Source organism: Podarcis vaucheri (genome assembly GCF_965113315.1).
Source record: "Podarcis vaucheri genome assembly, chromosome: 10".
Taxonomy (NCBI): Eukaryota; Metazoa; Chordata; class Lepidosauria; order Squamata; family Lacertidae; genus Podarcis; species Podarcis vaucheri.
The window spans coordinates 44615155-44627684 of NC_138748.1; positions in this window are offsets into that span (position 1 = coordinate 44615155).

Below are 12530 nucleotides of genomic sequence, written 5' to 3' on the forward strand. Positions count from 1 at the left end.
TTTATGACATGGACATTTCAACAAAGACTTTCTGCATTTAAATGTGGTTGGGGGTAGGGTTCTTTTGTAGTTTGTTTTTGTTTGTAAAATACAAAAAGTGATAATATTCATTTTGCAAAACCCATTTTTTTTAAAAAAAAAAACAACCAAACACCATTACTGGAGGGGGAAAGTATCACAAGAGCTCATTCAATTGATCATGCAGAAAAGCCCTTAGACGGCAGCTGAAATGGCGAAAAAGCATGCGAGCGCATCATGTCGGACTGAGCCATATATCAATAAGGGGAAGGAGTGCAATCTGCAAGCAACACCTAATGACTCTGCTAGGACTGACATAATGGTCATTACAGAAAGATCACTGCTTTGAAAAAGTCTGTGCAAGATGCCTTACAAACTGGGACAAAGGTTGGTTTGGAGGAACATGAGAGGCTCCCACTCAGTGTTCTGTGGCATTTACAGAAGCGTTATTGATCAAAAACACAGTTTGATAAAGTGCAAAGGAGAAGACAGCTTCTTTACTTTGAGACTTGTGTGCAAGAATAAATTTCAGCAGGTGTACTTCTCACTCATGCATAACAAGTTGCACACTTTGAAATCCCCCCCACCCCCGTGCAAGTCTTAAAAGATACAAGGGGCAAGTCTTCAATTGAGCTTAGTTTACTTGTAATATTCAGTTGTGTTTTTCTTATTCTTATCCAGTTTTTAAGGTGATTTTATTGAACGTTGTTTGAATTTTTTTTATTTTGTTAAAAATACATTGTTAGTGCAGTGTTAGAAACTGAGATATGAAAGCTAGGAGCTGAATGACCTTAAACCTAGGTTATGGATGCCGCAATGGAGTGTCTAGGCACACTTTTTTATAACAAGAATACAAAGCTGAAAATCTTCAATCTTATGTTCATTTTTCACATGGTCTTATCCTCCTCTGAAGACTGCAAAAAACAAAGCCATGCTTCCCCTGCCCGCCCCCCTAATATTCTTATGAGTCCCTTCTCCAGCCTTCAGAGAGTGGCTGGAAGTGAGGAGGTAGAAAAAGGTTTTCTTTCAGCAGTGGCAGTTTTAATCTGAAATTATAGGTGCAGTACTGTGCCCAGAAACTGTTTGCATTAATGAAATTCCCTGTCGCAAAATGCGCCTAGAACAACAGGAGTTTTGAATGCTGTGTATTTTTAAACCGGTTAAGAGATCTTTATCATATTAAGCAGTATACATTTTTATGAATGAATGAATGTATTTAATTCTAGTCACCCTAACAACAAGCAGGAAGAGCCATTCTGGATATAACATTGGGTCAACAAGATCTGGGCCAACCATCACTTGTACTTTTGGTTGTAGACACTTCACACACTCCCAGCCACAGTTATCTATTTTTAATAGGGGAACATTAGTGACCAACCTTACAATGCTATTGCATATATATATATATATACACACACACACACACACACACACACACACACACACACAGTGGTACCTCGGGTTAAGTACTTAATTCGTTCCAGAGGTCTGTTCTGAACGTGAAACTGTTCTTAATGGGGCCTCCTGCTGCTGCCATGCCGCCAGAGCATGATTTCTGTTCTCATCCTGAAGCAAAGTTATATATATATATACCTTTGTATATTTGTTATGCTATTATACTAACTGTATTCAGCATGGTTTATTGTATGAACATTTTTTCCTTTTTTATTATTTATTATCATGCATTATTATTTATTATCATGCATCTCACATGTTGTTAAAAGAAATAGGTCACTGTCCTCATCAACAAGCCAGAGAAAAGTATTACCCCCAACAGACACTCTGGCACGCAGACACACACACACACACACACACACACACACACACACACACACTGCGGGTCACAGCAATCCTCCTTCAGCAGCCTCCTCCGTTACCTTGCAAGAGGCTAACTGCAAAACATTCCGTCTGTCATGGAATGGCGACACCTTGTGATAAAAGGAAGCAATTGCAACAAGGACCAAAGTAATTCTGTGCATCCTCTGATGGGCCCTGCACCACCTGACATTAAGCACACTTCTGAAAAGGCCACTTTGCTGTCACTGGTGAGGAGAAGTGAACAAACAGAAAACTTCCTTCTCCTGTGCTGCGGAAGATGATGGAAAAGAGCAGGGAAGGAGGGACACTGCCCCCAGCCAGGAAGCTCCTCTAACCTCCCTGCCACATCCTTTGACATCATCCCCCTGCGAGCAGCGCTGTTTGGGCCACAGTGTGTGTGTGAAATAAGTGCAAGCAAAAGAAGTCAGCAGCTGGTTTTCCACCAATTGCCATTTACTCCTATTCAGCTTTTAAAGAGCAGGTTTTGACAAGGAAAGCTCGGGGGGGGGGGGGGCGACCTGTGCTTGGACATGGAGCTTTTAAGCCCAGACAGTGCCTGGGAATCACGAAGGAAAGGCAAGTGTGCACAAGCCTTTTGATGTGCGCTCTTTTACTGTTCTTATAATGAACTGTGGAATTGCAGAGTTGGAAGGGACACCAAGAATCATCTAGTCCAACCCCCTGCAATGCAGGGATATTTTGCCCAACATGAAGCTCAAACCCACGAGCCTGAAATTAAGAGTCTCATGCTCTACCAACTGAGCTATCCCATAAATCATTGTTCTCATATTAAAACCAAAGTATGTGGGGGGAGCAGTATATTTTATGCACCATAAACTTAACAGCGGGAGAATTTCATCGCAGCTGATAGGCTTCCAAAAATTCCCTTCCACTCCTCCTGCATTCTGTTCCACCAGACAGTCTCTCTGGCTGCTGTGATGGCTTTCTAAGGCTGCATACACACTTTCCCTTTAAAGGACATTTGAAGTGCATTATTTATCTCAAGCAGTGGCGTAGCGTGGGGGGTGCAGGGGGGCCGGCCGCACCGGGCGCAACATCTGGGGGTTAGGGTTAGGGGGCGCAAATCCACAGGTTACGGGGCGCAAATCCACGGGTTAGGGGGCGCAAATTACTTGCCTTGCCCCGGGTGCTGACAACCCACGCTACACCACTGATCTCAAGTAATTCTAGCCACAATTCAAGTCCACTAGGGCTAAGGGGGCACTGCCCAACCAGCCTCAGTCTACCCTTAGCCAGTCCCCTACCTGCCTACCTTCTCATAACCAGTCAATAGGGATGGCACAGCTTGACAGCCACCACATCCCCTGTCCCAGGCTATTGATTCCACGGGCACAATGAATGTTGAAAACACCCTGTATTTTATCATTTATATTATGACCGGGACAGGGAATTTCTAGCCTGTGGGCCATGCCAGAACAGTTCTTACTGTCAGAAAGTTCTTCCTAATGTTTAGCCTGTCAGGGTTAATGGTGCTTCTAAGACCAATTTGAATCAATTAGTTCAGCTCCTGCCCTCCTGAGCAGCGGAAAACAAGCTTGCTCCGTCTTCCATGCCCTTCAGATATTTGAAGTTGCCTACCCAGATACCTCTCAATCTAAACATACCCAGCTCCCTCAATAGTTCCTCCTGCATGCAGGTTTTTGCAGCACCCACGCAATCTTGTTCTCATCAAAATGCCATCCCACATTTTTCTCTACCCCTCCCCATTTAATCTGAACTGGTTGTATCTTTGGTTGTTGTTTTTTTTACTTATTAGTGGAAAAGGCAAATCTGGATTAAAGCAAGGAGGGATATGGAATAGTATTTTGATAAGGATGTCGTTGTGTGGAGACTGTGCAAAACTTGCATGCATGAGCAGCAACCGAGTCCAAAATAAACTGCTTAGTGTAAGCGCCCAGAGTTAAGATTCCCCCACTACCATTTTAATCCATTAAAAATGTCCTCATTAGCAAGGTTTTAAAAACTAATTTGCATTTACCTTTTTAAAATACAAATTGAACTAATTAGTTCCTTAGTTCCTCTCACAGAGGTCCTACGTAGCCTGAATACAAAATGTGATTTACTGTTGAATCTGTACTGTTCCATTAGTTACAGTATTATACATTTCCACTGGAATAGCACTGCATTATGTGTCAACATCCAGCTCCATCGTTCTTCATATTTATCTGTATTTGCCAACCCGAGGCAATTTACTCGGCAGTCGCTTTACCTACAAAGAGATATGGATCACTGGCTGGCTGTTCTGCAGGCGTGTGGTGTAAACACTTTTGGCTTTTAACTGGTGACATCGCTTTGAAAAATGATGTTTTCCTCCCTTGCCTTTATGGCTGACTGAATGCAAGCAAATGGAAGGCAGTTCCTTGAATTTCGGTCTTGAATTCATTGAGCATGTAGTTATTTCTGACTGTCAAGGTGGGGGAAGAACCCAAACCCTGACTGCTCTTATTTCCAATATTTGGTTCATCTCCCCCTTGTAAATTTTTTATCTCTCCTCCTCTTGGTTTATAAATAATGAATACCCCATCAAGACATACAGTAAGATGATAAACAGGCGAACAACCTGGATCTCTAATCCAGCTCTTAGAGGTCATTCTCGGGAGGTAATAGCAACTTTAAGGCTGTGTACAAACTCCTGTACAAACTTTAAGGCCTGTGCACAAACACAGTGTGCTCCTCCAGTGCGCTTCCACCACTGGCTTGGGAAGCAGTGTGCACACAATGTTAGCCACAATCCATCTTGATCCTGTACCTATCATGTCACTTCTTAGGAAATGCTGCATTTTGATGCATTCCCCCGCAAACCAGCTTCAATCGAAATTGAGAAAAAGAACAACGTCGCTGTGTTTTAAGCTGGTAATGTGTACACAGCCTTGGCCTCAGTCCTGTTCTCCTCCTTCAGTTCTGTGAACAAAACTGAATCCACAATAAACTGCTGTGCAAAAGGTGCTCTACAATTCTATGAATGCCATATCATGTCTGTCCCGAATTTGCAAGGGATCGATCCTTCAGTGTGGCAGCACCCACTACTCTTTGGAAATCTCTGCCTATTATTATTAGACAAGCCCGTTCGCTATACTGCATTGTTTTTGGCATGTGCCATTTTGTTTAGGCACACCTACCCAGACATACCATTTTAAAACACAATTTTAGCCTATAGTTTTATTATGTGACTGTATTATAGCTGCTGGTTTTGTTTATGTTTTGATAAATTTAATGCCAAGTTGTTTTTAATGTTTGATTTTACTGCATCTTTGACATTGTTTTAAGTAAACCGATTGCGGGGAGGGGAGTTGTCAATTAAGCTGTATATAAATTTGTCAGATTAAATGGCAATAAATTGGGCACAGGAGTCCAAAGGGAAAGGAATGGATATATTGAAGGAGAGTTCTCAAAGAGCTTCCAGAGCCTACAATGTAAAAGGAAAATAAAACAGAAATGCCAGCACTGTGTGTGTGCCCATACACACAGTGTGTGTGAAAGCACACTGGATATGGAGTGTGGCCAGCCCAGCCTATGTGCAGAACTTCGTTAGAGAGAACTGCACAGCACTTCTGGGATATTATGGGGTCCTCTTGGAAACCCCCATAAAGCTCTGCAAATGTTTGCAGCTGCTTCCACCTATAGCCCCACTGCCTTTCAGCACCACTTCATTGGCCGAAGTCAAGCTCCCACTCGCAAGCCTGCAATCCAGAATCACACAAAATGTTATTTGCCCCTCATCTTTCAAGCCTTCCTCAAAACCCATTCTTACGCCCCCCCCCCAGCCTTTTCTGAATCTGGTGCTTTACCATCCTTATCTCACTCATCCTAAAAAACAATCCTGTCTACGGTCTGTCTCAGGTATTCTTTACTGTCTCAGAACCAAACAATAGACAACAATTGTCACATAGGCTGGGCTGGGCACACTCCATATCCAGTGTGCTTTCACCGCTCGCATTTGAAGCTGAGTATGTGTGACGTTAGCCACAGTCCCTTACCTATCCTGTAGTTTCTTGAGAAATGCTGCTGTCTGATGTGTTTTCCCGCAAACCAAATTCCATCTGATTTGAAAATGTAAACTACAGTTGAGCTGAGGCATCTGTTGAGCATGCACAGATGGCAGCAGCACATGTGCAGGTGACAGCTTCATTCAACAGGATTTGGGGGTGTTGCAGGCACAGGGAAACAAATCAGGTAATGTGAATCAGGTGAAGATATCCCCACCTCCTCTCCAGTGTGCGCAGCAACATAAAAATGTGACCTGAAAAGCAGTGGGGAGTTGACTTACTGCATTTTAAGCTGCTAATGAGCACTTAAGCATCGTTTCCTCTGACTTCTTTTCTTTTCTTTTCTAATAGCCAGCATGGCAAAGCAGGGGGCAGGGAAAAGAAGCAAGTTGAATAGGGACCATGTCAAAAAAATCAAGCATGCCAGGAAAAACACACAAAGTATGCCAGCAACAGTAAACTATAGTTCAGCCCTTAGAAAGGCCATCCAGCACATGTAATTTGAATCAAGGTGTTCTGGGTACAAGGCTAACAGCTTTCTGGTCTAAACTGGACTTCCCTTGCTTTCTGGCCAAAATGCCAGTGCGAACATCAGCCTGGCAAGGAAGATATCTTGTTACTCTTCACTATTCCTTTATTGATCTCTATCCTCTCTTTCAGTATTCATCTTTGCCATCTAAGGTAGAATGGCTTTACATTAATTAATTAGCTGCATTTATATCCCACATTTTTCTCCAATTTCAATTCATCCATTTATTTATTTAATTTGTGAATTGCTTCCCATGAAACATCCAAAGCAATTCACAGTAAAATCAGGAATCAGAATTGGAAGGGTCTCAGTGAACTGGCTAATTCAACTCCCTGTGAAATACCGTATTTTTCGCTTTATAAGACGCACCAGACCATAAGACACACCTAGTTTTTGGAGGAGGAAAACAAGAAAAAAATATTCTGAATCCTAGAAGCCAGAACAGCAAGAGGGATCACTGCGCAGCGAAAGCAGCAATCCCTCTTGCTGTTCTGGCTTCTGGGATAGCTGCGCAGCCTGTATTCACTCCATAAGACGCACACACATTTCCCCTTACTTTTTGGGAGGGAAAAAGTGAGTCTTATAGAGCAAAAAATACGGTAAATCAGAACAAAAATAATGATGCCAGAAAGTTTTGTACTGTTCCTAAATCAGCTTAAAGGGCCTAATGGACAGATAGGCACTGTATACGTTTTTGAAACAGACATCACACAGAGGAGGTCAAGACTCATGTTTAACAGCTCACCTGGCCGCCATTGGTGACAAGGAATCCTATGCAGGTTATTGAGCAAGATGGCAGATCTGCCTTCTGCCAGCCCACTTGGTTTCTGACTTGGCTGCAGGGGAAGGGGCTTCCTCTCATCTGCAGCCAACATGCAAGTTGTTAAATACAAACCTGTGCATGATGATTTACTTAAACACTGAGGACTGGGATAGCTCAGTCGGTAGAGCACGAGACTCTTAACCTCAAGGTGGTGGGTTCAAGCTCCATGTGGGCAAAAGGATTCCTGTATTGCAGAGGATTGGACTAGATGACCCTTGTGGTCCCTTTCAACTCTACAGTTCTATAATTTTATTATTTATATCCCACCTTTCCATACAGTGGGATAGAAGTGGGCTAGGTTTGGACATCTCATCGTGTGATTGATTCACTATGTGCACAAATCCTAATTTTTCCACGGCAGGTGGCACCTTGAAAAGTCACTACGAAAGCCTCTAAGATCGGTACTGGCACATCAGAAAGTCAGCTTACTCTGAAAAAAAATGTTTTCTCCATCACATAAAGAGATCCCATGGCAGTTTCATTGCACACCAAACTCCAAACATATCACACTTCAGTTCAGCACATATCAATCCTCCTTTCAGGGTCAAGTGAATCAATCCTTATTGTACACTTCATTTAAGGGTAATAAATCTTGAGTGGAGAGATTTAAGAGAATATAATGAAGCCTCGAACCATTTGCACAGAACACAGGAGGAAGACTTTAAAGCAAAAAAGCAGAGAGGAGCCTTTCCAAGAGCTCAGCTACGGAAACTAATTTGAGCAGTGGTATTTTCTTAAACTGCTGATTCAGATAAAACAACACAACAGCTGAAAAGCACACTGCTCAGTATAAAATACATCCTCGCTAGTATTTAAAGGAATAATAAAATATCTAGCGAGATTAATTCAAAGCCTTTGGTCAATAAACCCTTTAAAGAACTGGCACAAAACGATATTGTCTGGCACAGGCAAGGCCGAGATAAATTTGATTCCTTGAGGAACAGAAAATGTAATGAGAAAATCTCTTAATAGTGCCAGCATTAGCATTACAGTACAAGGGCAAGGGCTACCAAAGTCACCAATTTGTTGCAAGTGCTACGCTGTGCTGCACATGCCAAGTAGGCTGTGAGATCAGAATAGAAAAAGAGGAGCAGGAACAGAAAGGAGAGAGTGTCAGCAATCCTTGTCCAAGAAATGCTGCCCAGTTGCAACTTGGGTGCAATAAATTATCATTGATCCCTGCCTGGTAAGTTATTTCCAGCAAAGTTCTGTTGTGCTTTTCCAGGATTGATTTTTTTTTTTAAGTCTATGAAAAAGTGAAGATCAAGAGCTGCGCTGATACAGTAATAATACATGCCTGTTTCTCATTTATAGATTTTCAAAGGATATTTCATGTGGCCAAATAAGCAAGAGAAGTAGCATGCGCACACTTATATATGCATACTATAAATCCCAGCCATGAACACACACACACAAGAAATAAAGTGGGGGGAAATTGTGACTAGTATCATGTAAGAGGCTAGTGGTGAAGGCACTAGCACACCATTTTTAGTCATCTCCTCACAGACTACTCCCCACTTTTTCCACTGATGCAGAGGGAGAAGGAAAAAACCTCAGAAGCCTCTACCAGCAAAATTAGCCCCCTGGGAGGCTGCATAAAAACCATACATTTAGAGCGGGGTAGGCAACCTAAGGCCCGGGGGCCGGATGCGGCCCAATCACCTTCTCAATTAAGCCCGCGAACGGTCCGGGAATCAGCGTGTTTTTACATGAGTAGTGTTAGAAGTTATTCGTGGAGACAAATAGACCAAGGACTTCAATATAAGGATAACCCTTTTATTGTTCGCGTTTGCAAAGGCGGACTCTCCGTACCCATGGATACGAAGAGCGCTTATCAAGCATAGACACAGTGGTTTTATTATCCCTACAGCTGCCGCCCCTCTTTAGGAGGCTTGGCTTACATTCTACCTATCAGAGTTCAACACATCTCTAATACATTATTTCAATCTACACTAGCCGTTTAACTGTTGCTAAATACAGGTATACGCATTCCACTCCTGCCGCTATCTTGCAGACATGGCATTTGGACTCATAAAAGACCCTTTCTCCTGAGTTTGAGGCACGCTCCATACCAGTCTCTCCTTTGTCTCCTAATCTCACAGTAGAATGTGTCCTTTTATTTAAAATGCATCTCTGGGTTATTTGTGGGGCCTGCCTGGTGTTTTTACATGAGTAGAATGTGTCCTTTTATTTAAAATGCATCTCTGGGTTATTTGTGGGGCCTGCCTGGTGTTTTTACATGAGTAGAATGTGTCCTTTTATTTAAAATGCATCTCTGGGTTATTTGTGGGGCCTGCCTGGTGTTTTTACATGAGTAGAATGTGTGCTTTTATTTAAAATGCATCTCTGGGTTATTTGTGGGGCATAGGAATTCGTTCATTTCCCCCCAAAAAATATAGTCCAGCCCACCACATAGTCTGAGGGACGGTGGACTAGCCCCCCACTGAAAAAGTTTGCTGACCCCTGATTTAGAGCACATTCCCCCTCCCAAGAATCCTGAGAACTGTACTTTGCCCCTCATAGAGCTACAATTCCTAGAACCCTCAACAAACTATAGTTCCCATGATTCTTAGGAAGGCAGAAACATGTTTTAAATGTATGGCGCATTTCCAGTTCAACCTGTTTCCATCCACATTCTTTAGACTGCTCAGCAAACTGAATACAGTAATACTGCAGGGGTGAAGGTCAGGATGACCAATGGAGAGCCAGGCTAAGAACCTCTGACACCGTTTTAGAGAGCAAACTAGAAGCTAAAAGCCTGAAGTCATTTTCTGAGAGCAAAGCCTCTCTCCTGTTTGCAAAGAGCAAGTGTGGTTAAGGGTAGCTTGCCCCGACAGGAAGTTTGCCAGTTGAGGTTAAGCCATTTCTAAGAAACGACCCCTGACAAGCAGGATGTAGCTAACCGCCAGGGTCCAGATATAACTCTTAGGTGTGAAGTTGCTAAACCACAAATACTTCCTGGAACTAATAAGGAGGTTAATTAGTTTATAAGCCAGTAGCGCCACCTAGTGGAATAGGCAACTTGGAACCGAAAGGACACACCAATTTATTAATTGGTTGAGCTTTAATGAATATGCATCAATGACCATAGGAAATTGTCAATCATTGGCTAAAGGGATGCCAAGGGGCTGAACTGTGCTTTGCAAAAAGGGTATATGAGTTAGCTACCCCCAAGGAGGGGTGGGCATTCTTCATTTTCCTGAATGCACCCTATTTGCTTTTTGTCTGACAAAAATCCAAATAAAAAAAAACTTTTTCTTTAAGAAACTTTGCTGCCTGATTTTTTCATTCCTGGTCTGTATTTCTGAAGTCCCTTTCATTTCTGGTGCCAAAAGTGACTCGGATCAGAAGGACTTTAAGTGTCCTCAGAGACCAGGAGGCAGCTCCCTTGCCCTCTGGGCAGTGACGGCGGAGGGTCAACGGACCTCCTGGCTTCCAGGTGCACACCGAACCTTTTCTTCGGAGGGGGACAGAAGGCAACTTGACCCTCTTGCTGTATCCTGGGACAGAGGACAACGGATTTGAAGAGCCGAGGTTGGGAGGACAGGGCAGAGAACAGCCGGCTGGGGTGAGTACATGGCAACAAGCCCTGAGGGGATAGGAAATCCTCCTTTAATTAAGGAGAAGGGAGATCCTGATCAAATCTCCAGCGTGGATAGTGGCATTAAGGAGAAGGGTTGACCCAACCACCCACGCTTTGGTATTAGGAAGGAGAGAAAGGGGGGGGCACAGGGTGGTTAGTGTATGGTACAACGTCTGGCGAGAGAGGCATTTTGTGCATGTATGTGTGTTACCCCGGGGCATTCCCCTGGGGTCGTAGCAACAAGTACTCCATTTCCCAGTCGGGCGACCGCACCTGGGTGAGAAAAGTTGCGAAATGAATGTGTGAGTGTTTGGTGTGGGGACGCTGTATAGGGCCATACTGAAAATGGGAGGGGGAGGCTTGAAAGGTCCAGTAATTTCCCTTCAATGCATGTTAAACAACTTCAAGAAAGGATTCAGCGGAGACTATGGCATAGACCAGGGGGGGACATCCTGACCAGATCCCCTATATAGACAACTGGCTGAAGGTTGTAGATGACAACCCCCCCCCCCCCGGTTGAAGAAATGCAGGACTGAACATTGCAAAGTCACTCCCTCATGTCAGGTTTTGGAGAGGGAAGACGTCCAGAAGAAGTGCAGTGTTTATAGAGAAGAGTGTACAGAACAGTAAGCAGTTATTACTGCATTAACAGAGGAAAAAATAAATAAATACCCACTTTTGAGAAAAGACCATGAAACAGGATGCTGCTGTAGAATTAATGTAACAGGATCTTGAGCAGACAAATGAAGGACTTAATAGATTAAACACAAGTCATTTAGAAGAGAGGTCTCAACTAATTCAAGACCTCCAGAGGCATGGAAGAGAATTTGACAACCTCAGAGAGGTTTTAGCTGAAGAAGACAAAGAAATTTCTGCTATTATTTCAAATACAAATGTGTATTCTGAGAAGATTAATACTCTGAAATGGCAGATCAAGTGCAAAGAGGATGAAATGCAAGACAGGGAAATAGTGTTGTCTAAGGCTGAAAGGGAAGTCCAGTTACTGAAAGATCTACAAAGCAAAGGTGTGAACAGTGGAGGCAGAAAGCTTTCAGAACTTTCTGAGCAGTTAAATGCAATAAAAATCATAACTGGCTGAGAAAAAAAGAAAAATTGAAAACGCTAGTAAAACAAAAGAGAATGAAGAATTTGTTAGGCAAAACAAAGAGACTAGCCAAACAGTTAAAGATCTTCATTCTGCAATCAATACTTGTGATGTTACTTAAAACAACAAACTCATGGAGTTTGACTCACAAATTAAATTGCTTAAAGAACAAATAAGTAAATCAGCTAAAAATTTGCAAGAAACAGAAATAGAATGTAAGGAGGAAACAGACCATCTTAAATCCCAGGTTGATGAACATATCTCTGTAAAGGAGAAATTGAACAAGTTACTAAAATTAAAAGAAAAACAGAGAACAAAGTTTTGTGAATGAGCTGAAATCAGTGAAAGATTCACACAACCAGTTCACTTTACAAAATGCAAAAGAAGGGATGAAGATTTAGCTAATTTATCCAGACAACTTGCTGAACATACTGACCATCTAGAAATTGTCAGAAGGTCACTGGAAGAAAAGGCAGAGATTGTGATATCCCTAAAAGACAAGGTTAAAGTTGTGGAGCAGCAGGCTTTTGTAGAATCCTGATCCAAGGCTTCAGTATTTTAGCAAAACCTCTAAATGAGAGTACCAGAGGAAGAGAAAGAGACCCCTTTGAGTGGGGACCGGCCCAACAAGAAGCCTTTGAGACTAT